Source organism: Vanellus vanellus, assembly GCF_965231255.1.
Source record: "Vanellus vanellus genome assembly, chromosome: 1".
Classification (NCBI taxonomy): Eukaryota; Metazoa; Chordata; class Aves; order Charadriiformes; family Charadriidae; genus Vanellus; species Vanellus vanellus.
Window position 1 is genome coordinate 72,947,007 of NC_138905.1, and position 8,603 is coordinate 72,955,609.

Here is an 8,603-nt window from a genome sequence, read left to right on the forward strand (position 1 = left end):
ACAAATGAAGCGCTTTGAAAGTCACACTTTTCATGAGTTGCAGCGCACCCAGATATAAGCAGTCCTTGTGGAATGTGTTGGCTTGAATTTTACAGTTTTCTAAAGCTGAACAACAGGATTTTTGAGCAAGGAGTGCTGTTTTGGGAGTGAAGAACATCTCTGCCTTTTGCTTAAGTGGATGGAAATTCTTGCCTGGAAGACTTCCTAGCATTTGGGCATAGCATACAGCTGATTGTTTGATACTAGATCTCATTCTGTCTACTAAAGCACTTTAATAGATGGAGCAGAAGCACATAGTTTTTTTTTTTTCTAATACATATATTACATGTAAGTTTCTCTGAAGTTACTGTGGTTTTTCAGATTTTGGCCAAATTGCATAATATGCAACGCTATATTTTTCTTTTTCTCTATATTAAGCAATCGGTAGTTTCCAATTTAAATTACATATTAAATGTGGACCAGCTTCATTTGGGAACAAATAGGTTAATTTATGTTTGAAACTGCATTGTTTTTAATAATAAGAATTTAAGTGGTTGATTCCTGTTCCTCTCAGCTTTTCGGTGCAGCATGTGAATTGATTATCTAAGAAAACCGGACTTATTTAATACTTCAGTCTGAAATTGATGATATATCCTCAATGCTTTCTTGCCTTGACAGTTTAAACTTGTGGATGAACCTATCATTATGTCGCATTAATGTATGACAAGTACAACAGGAAAAAAAATAATCTCACCAGGAAAGTTGGTTTAAGAAAGCAGCTGAATCTATTGTTTCTTTCAGTCATTTTCTGTAAGTTATTAAGTAGACATTCTGTGAATGGCTCCTCGATGCATGGGGCTCTGAAAGTAAAATAAACAGTTTGATCCCTAAAACAAGATATTCTAAACAAAACATTCCAGCAGCAGAAGATGGTCTTAAAGTCACATGGATTTTCTTAGTTAAGTAAAAATGCCCTTAGATCTGCTGTTTATCCTGGCAAAATACACTCTTTGGTAAACTATATGGCTTCAACTTCTATATGAATTTTTGCATTGCATATTTTTTGGGGGAAAAAGCCCCACCTGCACTACTGTTTTGAGCAATATGATGGAAAAATATTTTAAGATCAAAAATATCTATTTGTTCGTGTCTTTTCAATAAGGACTCTTTTTTGAAAAATTCTGTATGCTTGTAATTATATAAACCAAATTGAGACTAAAAGAATGCTCGTATTAATACAGCTGTATTCTACTGCTTATAATGAGAAGAATCATATATAAATACTGGAGTTGAATCTCTCATAGTATATTTATGAGAAGAATTATTACAGTGTTGGAGGGCTTCACTATTGTAATCTCTGTTATAATTTTTTTTTTAATGTAGGATGAAGTAAAATCTAACCAACAATAAAACCTCATGTTCCTGGAAGATTAAGATTTTTTTCAACCATCTGTTCTGTTATGTTTCTCTGGATATATCTGACAAACCAGAAAAAAAACCAAATAGATATAGTTAAGCTGTCAAATCTTAGGTTATCTCCAGGAGAGGGGAAAAAAAAACAGAAATTAATGTTTTGCGTTTAAAGCAGAACATTGATTCCAGAAGACAGGAACTGTGAATTTACTCTTTCCAGGTAAGAAACTGTGGTGATGAGTGGAGACCAGTGTTGCAACCTGTGTGTTTGGATTTTAACTGGAAATGGCAATACTGAGAACTTGCTTTCCTACTGTATCACAGCACCTGTCCTTACACTGAAAAATTATCCCTAGAATATAGATCCTCGTGTCTTAGTTTTTATGCTGCAATATACAGTACTCTGTACAGTAATCTACAGAGTGTATATATTTGGGTTTTGATGTAGCTTTATCAAAATCCTCTATAATCACTCCTTTGTATTTTTCTTCATTTTAATGAAATGTACAGTTGGAATACTGCTGTCTGCCTCTTCATGCTTTGTAATCCGTAAAATTTAACCAATTTGCTGATGTTTTCTGTCCAGTACTTTCCATGCTAATCCATTTACACTGCATTATACCACACAGTAGTACAAGTACAGAGGCGGACCAAAGTAAAGTTCAACTTGTACCCATAATTCTTGCAGGCCCTTGTTTTTTGAAAATTTGTCTTGCCGCCTCATCTTAAACTACTTTTATCTATAATCTCTTAAATGATTTAAAAATATATACCAATTCCATTATATAGCGTCTAACCATCATTTTCATGGTAGCAGAAATTAAATTGGGAGTTATCTGTTGATATCCACAAGGCTCACTGTGCCGAGCTGTCCCACTGGAGCTAATAGAGTAACTCGGACCAGCAGTGGATGTTGTCTTTAGTGTTGACTTGGAACAAGATGGGAAGAAAGAGATGCTACTTGTGAACTTGGTAGCTGCAGAAGATGGAGAGTTAGTAACACTGTGCTCAGTTCTAGGCTGGAAGGAACTGTCATCTAAATATCTTCTAATGTCCTGCGCTTAATTTTTTTCTTTTCTGCTTTCCAATATTTTAAGGCAAAAAGAAAAAAAGAGCAATGTTCTGGTCTAGCCTGTTGTTCTGATCCAGTGGTATTTTGCTGTCAGCTGTACATCAAGGTTCTGATATTTATTTCCCCTTCTCTCCCACGTACATACTTGCACTTCCATCTCTAATTCTTTTCTAGAGAAGAGTTAAAATCGAGATGTCTTTGATGTCACAATGTAACTTACAGCAGAGTAAAGAAATGTAGTTCTAAGTGTAAAGAGGATGAAGTCATGTTGATTGCATACTGAAAGTGGGCTGTTTGTTGACAGCCAGTTAGGGGTAAATTAAATTCTTGCAGTTTTTCATGAAGATTAATACACTGTAATTTATGCTACATTATGTTTTTACTAATTCTAAAAACGGCCCTTTTCACTAGAGTAAATCCTCCTTGGTAGCAGAGCAACAAATAATAAGTAATATGATAAATCTGTTTACTTCATCCCAGATGAGAGAGAACTGCTCATCAGCATACCCTTGGGTTGGCTTGCTTACGGAAGATTTGAATACTGACTACTGGATGCTGTTCAAAACTTATGTCAAATTTTAGTAACCTTTCGTCTTAGTACTTTGCCTGTGTTTGGTAGTCTCAGTGGAGGATAGAAGATCCCCTTGTACATTTACTGTGAAGAACTGCCTCTGATTTGAGACAGTCAGTAGTCCTTTTGAATAACACAGGGAAGGCAAGAAAATGTAGGGTCAGTGACGGTTTGTTGCTGGGTTTTTTGGTTTTAGTTTTTTGGTTGTGTTCTTGTGTGTGTTTTTTTTACTTGAAAGTGTATAGTTGCATTGTATTTAAGGAGAATGTGTGCTGTATTTAGGGAGATAGGTGAATCTAAATGGAAATGTTCCTCTTACTGTAATACTTGTGAGAAAAGCCGCTTTCAGCAATGTCAAGCAAAAGGCGTGAAAGACGTTTCACCCTAAGTTCCAAAGGGACTTTCGAAATACTTGAATACTAGCCGCGCACAACAACTTGACAGTAAAAAGCTCATTAGGTGATAGTACCAGGCATTTAATGCCACTGACCCAACTTGGAGATCTCCTTTGTCTGAATGTCATTGCTCAGTTGTGTTTTTTGTCTTGTTCCATCCATGTTGTGTCTAAGCTCACGTAGCTCAGTGAGATTTGTACAGGCATATGGAGTCTGACCAATGCCTTGTTGACTTTAGAAGGACTTCATAAGGGATACTTGACTTGTCCACCTCAGTTAAAATCCTTTGTCTGAAACTCAGATTGTGAAATCGGGAGGAATGGAACATGATGTTGCTTATGATTCGTTTAAGCCAAAATGCTCGACATGAGCCACTTAAACGTGTCTAGGCACTGAAATATATGTTTGGATTTACATAACTTCAAGGCCAAAAAATTAGTAAATATGTTTTTTTGGGAGCAAAGCATTGGAATGTGAGATTAAAGACTGCCCTTAAGCAATAAAGACGTTTTAAACAGTTTTAATTTTAAATACTTCACAGCTTTTACTTTCTAGTGAATATGAGGCAGGGGCTTGGACCCTGCTTGCTTTTTCTTTCTTCATGTCATAAGTATTCTCTCCTAGAGCATGGAAAATATGTCAATTACACTTAAAACAGTGTTTATTGCACAGCAGATGTGGGCATACAGCAACTGTAGCTGAAAGCTAAAGTGTTTAATTAGCAGTTGCCTGCAGCTGGATTCTTTCTTTTTAAACAAGTGGGGAGGTGGGGAAACATAAAAGGATGTCAAGAGACGTTCTGCTGACAGTGAGCAAGTTTGTGTGTAATTACTTATTAAAAATGTTACTCTGCCTCTGTACTCAAAGAGCCGTCATGTGGTATTGCCGCCTTTACATCGTGCTGTGAATTTCATGTCCTCACTGACCAGATACGTGTGCCGCCTCGTTCGAATAACTTTGATTGGCTTGTATAGCCTTTCAAAAGGAGAATAATAAATAGGAAGATTTTCAATAATTTTGTGCTCGTCAGTTACTTTCATTATAGCTGTTTCCTCTACAGTTGTTGAGGGTTTGCCAATGATTTGAAGGCTGAGGATTTATGTTACAGTCAGATCTTGGGAGTCTGGAAATACCTTCCTCATGGGTAAAACAGTCTGGATTTACTTGGTCACGCATTACATACATAGACTCTCAAGCTGTAACATAGGCTGCGTAGGTCAAATCTATGTTGGCAGTAATTTTTTTTTCATGTTTTGCTTCTCCTCAACTAGTTACTAATAGCTTTTAAAATGAACAGATGAGGATAAAAGTTGAATGTACGCTTTTAAAACTTCAGACCTGGGTTTAGGGTGAAATGTGGCCTCTGTCTTAAACTCCGCAGTTCCTTTATATTGTTGTTCAGAAGTTAATTATTGCAGAGGAAAAGTGCAAACCAAAGGCTTTAAAATTTATCTCCTTGGAGTCCTCTTCCTTTTTTTCCTTGGCTAATATATCTGTTAATTTTAATCTTAGAAGGCATTTCATAACTTAGTAACCATTACGTGCGTTCCAGTGGGAGCTGGTTTCAGCAATAGAAGAAGATGTGAAGATATTTTAAGCTGGAAGATGGTAAGTAGGTGTCAAGACACGCAGCCACACACCATGCAGTTTATGGAAAGTATAAATGATGTTCCTGTCCCACCCCGCACTGTTCCCCGAGATGCTAGGATCCTGCACGTCGCAGTGTGCGTTTCCATTGTATGTGCCTTTTAGGTACAAATTTAATTTCGTAGCAATCTGTAACCAAAAGGTGGCAGCAATCTACCGCGCTATGACTGTGCATGAATGTAGTATATCACTTGATGGTGAGACCACTGAAGGTGTTTACATGCTTTTCCAAACCTGTCTCCTTATGTACAATTTGTTGCCTTTGTTGATCTAGAATGGAATTATGTATTGTCGTTTTGACAGCTCTCCTAACTGTCTTACTGGTTGGTCTATATCTCTTAGATATTGTGGAGAAGAATAGAAACTGCTTTCTCTTTTAATAAAGCTGACTAATAAAAGCGGAAATAACTTAAAGAAATGTTTTATTTTATTACCCAAGTACTGAAAAGGTTGAGCATACGAAATTCTGTAAAATGTGGCTGGGTAATTATGGTGCTTGCTTGCTTTCTTCTCCAATTACCTTTTCTTTTGCCAGTGATGCCCAAGATTGCACTTATGGTCACCTGATTATTTTCCTAAAGGGTTGTAACAGGAAATAATGTTTATGGAATTCTGTATTTATTATCTAATTAATTTGCATGGCAAAATTTCTTAAAGTTCCTACCAAAACCTTTCAGATTAGTATTCACCTTAGGAGATTAGGTAAAAATGCTGCTAGAATCAGGATCATGATTTCTTTTATATCTGAGTAGTCCTTTCAGAGGGAAAACAAAATTTTTGTCTGTAAAATTAGTAGCCACGTGCAAGGCAGCAAATTTCCTAAACTCAGAGCTGCAGTTGCCCTCAGAATTGTCCAATAGCAGCATTGAAATGATGGCAGCAAGATGTACCAAACCTTCTTCTGTGCTGGTATTTAGAAACTTCTCTGAAGAAAAACCTACTTCCAAAAAGTGGTGTTTAGTCGGTTTGCATTCTACAGTATTTCTTCAACGGTGGGAGGTCTCTAATGGCTTTTGATGCCCCAAAACTTTGCTGTGCATCTACTGTTTTGTAGTAATCACCTACGTAGCCTTTATCCTCTAATAAATGAAAGATGATGCAGCACAGCTCTGTTCCCAGGAAGAAAGAATTACTGTGCATCTGTCCAGGAGTGGTGCAAGATAATGCAGTAAACGCCTGGATGTGTTCCTGTGCAACCTGCTCTAAGGTGGCCCTGCTCTGGCAGGGGGGTTGGACTAGATGATCTCCAGAGGTCCCTTCCAACCCTATGATTCTATGAAACACAGAGCTGTCTGTCTTGCTCATGCATAAAGTCTGACATTTTAAGCTGACATCTCAGAAACTGTCTTGCATGGCCAGATCTGGAAGAAGAACACAGCGGTGGATGGGCTGTGCTCCACACCCAGCCCAAGAATTGTAGAACCTGGGCCTTGCCTCCTAACAAATCTTTTGGTTGCAGCTCGCTTCACTTCATTCGGCTACTGTCTGGAGAGTGACCAGCTTCTCATCACCCTCTCTGTACCTTTCTAGGGGTTCTGATGATGTCATCATCAAGTTTCTGGTGTGCTGTACTCATGGTTATAGTCTTAGGCTCTTTGCAGTCTCAGGTAGAGATCAGTACGTTGTGTCCTCTTGGGTCATACTTTCCAGTTTCTAGCTACAGCGATGAAGGCTGGAAGTATGCAAGTAGATCAGTGGCGGATAAGTCTGACACAAAGGTGATCCCTTGACCTAGACTTAAATCTCGCTATTGCTATGGCAAGGCTTTGCAAGAAGGTGGTAAGATGGCACCTTCTCACACAGCCTCTTTGCTTTGTTTCTGCAGATCCTGTTCTTTATTTGATGGTGAGTAAACATGAGTTTGCGTCTTTTTGGCAAACATCTCAGCTATGTAAGAATTTATTGAGCCAACTACAGCGTTGCTGTTCAACTCGGTAGTCATCCAAAATGGGTGTAAAATACTGCCAAAGCAGAAGTATAGGATTTTTGTACTTGTTCTGCCATGATGTGAAAGGCAATGGATGATTAACTGAATGAAACTAGAAATAATAGTGGGATAGTGGGAAATGAGTCACAGTTGAAAATTGGATTTGGATGCTTTTGGGGATTTTTTTTTTTTTTCCAGTGATTTAAAGTCTGGTGACCTTTTTTTTTTTTTTTTTTTTTTTTTTTTGTTGGCCACATCTGTTTGTGCAAAGGAAGTTGTTTTCTAATGGTCCAGGTGATTTTGAGTTCTTATTAGTGTTAGCAAGGTACTCATTGGAAGTTACAGGAGAAATCAGATTGTCTTTTTGTTGGAATCCATGATGCAAGTTGTTTTTTCTATTTCTACAAGCTAGTCAGCATCCTTGCCAAAGCGTAAGGTGCATTTACTCTCTGTGTGGTTCCCCTCCCTCCCCTCCACAGTAGTGGCATCATCAAATAATCTTTAGGTTCGAAAACGCTAGTTTTATAACTCAGGTAGCTATTTATTGTTTATCCCTGAAGTACTTCCTGAACAAAAGTACACAAGCAAACACTGAGTACCTGAGTCTTTACTTGCATGTGTGTCACAAACCCTAATGTCATTTCAGGTAAGCAGTGATTTGAGTCATAGTTATGTGTGTTTCCATGGTCCTTAACTTTGTGTTCTGTATGATGTACTGTGGACTTTATAGTGACATCTATTTTGTTGTAGCTTGCACGACTAAAAGGAACACAGTATTCCTATTTTTTTCCTCTTAAATGTAGTGGCTGGTGTGTGATGTACACGTGACAATCTGGCAGATGGTGGCAAGTATGTTGCTAGATACTGGCTGCCTATTTAGGAAAGGTTCAAGCTTAGGAAACTGTCTTGAAGCTACAAGTCAGTTATTGGTGTCTTTTTTGTGCGGTGTCACCATTTGTTTTCAATTATGGATGGCTTTTTCCAAAGCTGATTTCATTCCAAGCAGTGCCTAAGCATGAGGTCAGTGAGGAGAAATGATTGCTTGGGCAGGTTTTATCTTTCCAGTGGTTAATTTATCACTTCTGTAAATAAAAGGCAATCTGGGCTCTGCATTCTTTTATATTTCATTGTTAAACCCCTGCCATGCCAAAGACTAGAGATGGGCAAGATATTTTGAGTTCTATGTAGAACAAAATTGCCAAGTGATAATCCCATTTTTATTCCAGATGGATGAGGTGATCCGTTTCATATCCACCATAATTGCAGTTTACGAAGCAGCCAACTCAATACACAAGCTGCCATCTGCACTCCATCCATTTCTCTTATAATAAGGGACAGTTTTAGCTGTCAGTTGTACAGATGATGTGTGTTTTGAGTGATTGTATATTTTAAAAGTAAGAATCCAAAAGTCAACGTGTCCTTCTGTTCCTGCGTGCACTTTCTTCCTCTTTCCCCCTTTGAAGATCGGTTGGCTTCAGTCTGGGGGCTTTTTCTACTGTCTTACCACAAAAGAAATGGTGCTGTTTTCTCACAGAAAAGGGGCACTCACAGGAAAGGAAGAAACGGTTCACAGGTAAAAAACACAAAAGGTGGCCTGAC